The sequence below is a fragment of the Sceloporus undulatus genome, chromosome 8 (genome assembly GCF_019175285.1).
Source record: "Sceloporus undulatus isolate JIND9_A2432 ecotype Alabama chromosome 8, SceUnd_v1.1, whole genome shotgun sequence".
NCBI lineage: Eukaryota > Metazoa > Chordata > Lepidosauria > Squamata > Phrynosomatidae > Sceloporus > Sceloporus undulatus.
The window spans coordinates 31357523-31359257 of record NC_056529.1 but is presented as its reverse complement, the minus strand read 5'-3'; positions in this window follow the sequence as shown (position 1 = coordinate 31359257).

The following is a 1735-nucleotide window of genomic DNA, read 5'->3' as shown; positions in this document are numbered from 1 at the left end:
GAAAATCAACCCGCTTTTGTGGGGTTTTTCTGACTTAAACCCCGTCTCTGAATAGGATTCCCCCCCCCCATGTGATAAACTCCATAGTATTGTTAAGCCAGGTGTCCCCCATCATATATCTAGGCTTTTCATTTTTTCTGCCTAAGTGCAGTACCTTACGTTTCTCCCTGTTGAAATAGATTAGAAAATTTGGCCCAACTTTCTAATCTATTCAGGTCATTTTGCATTTTGATCCTCTCCTCTGGGGTATTAGCTATCCCTCCTAATTTGCTATCATCTGCAAATTTGATAAGCATGCCTTCTATTCCATCATCCAAACCATTGATAAAGATGTTGAATAGCCCTGGGCCCAGGACAGGACCCCTCTGGACACCCCACTGGTCACTTCTCTCCAGGGTGAAGAAGAGGAGCCATTGCTGAGCATCCTTTGGGTTCGGACAGTTAACCAAGTACTAATCCACTGAATCATAGAATTGGAAGAAACCGCAAGGGCCATCCAGTCCAACCCCATTCTGCCATGCAGGAACCCTCAATCAAAGCATCCCCAACAGATCTGGCCTCTGTTTAAAGATCTCCAAGGAGGCAGATTCTACTACACTCCAAGGAAGCTTGTTCCACTGTCGAACAGCCCCTTACTGTCAGGAAGTTCTTCCTAATGTTTAGGTGGAATCTCTTTTCCTGGAGCTTGCATCCATTGCTCCGGATCCTAGTCTCCGGAGTAGCAGAAAACAAGCTTGTTCGCTCCTCAATATGACATCCCTTCAAGTAAACAGGGCTATCCTATCACCCCTTAACCTTCTTTTCTCCAGGCTAAACATCCCCAGCTCCCTAAGTCCTTCCTCATAGGACATGGTTTCCAGACCCTTCACCATTTTAGTCACCCGCCTTTGGACATGCTCCAGTTTCTCAACATCCTTTTTAAATTGTGGTACCCAGAACTGGACACAATATTCCAGGTGGGACCTGACCAGAGCAGAATAGAGTGGCACCATTAGTTCCCTTGATCTAGACACTATACTTCTATTGAACAGTTGCATTGTCTAGCTCACATTTTGAAAGCTTGTTTGTTCCTCTGTTTCTGCCCTGGAATGACGCCTGTTCTAAATTTCCAGCCATCTTCATCAGAAGACAACGTGGCCACCTCCTCCTCCAAGTCAGAGCGACGAAGATGATCCACAGCAGATCCCAAGCGCTTCCAAGGATCCTTGTTCCGAGAAACCTGCATAGATCTCCAGCTTCAGATTGCTCCTTGTCTTGACTTTGACTGTTTCTAAACATGGAGAAAAGGAGTTGGTGAAAAGACACACATCCCAGTACTCCTTTCTTTTCAGAAGACTGATGATGCTCCTGATCCCTTCATAAATAAGCAACAAACACATCCTCTGGATGAGAACCTCTGGATCGCTACACACAAACAAATGAGAAAAGCATGGCTGCAGGATATTTCAGCCAGGGACCAGGTGCTTGAACTGGTAGCTTATAGTAGTTACAAAGGAGTTGCAACCTACAGCGGAGAGGATAACCAGCGGACCAAAAATGGTCCATCCAAAGTCCATTTTTCCTCTGGCTGTAGGTTGTAGTGGCTCAGTTTTCCCCTTAGATCTGCATAGATGTCTTTGGATACATATCTTTTGCTGCCTTGTTTGTGTAAACTTTAAATACTGTAAAGGCTTTTTTAAATGAAACAACTTCATAACTGGGTGATTTTAAGGGAAAATATCCCCGAAAAAGAAAT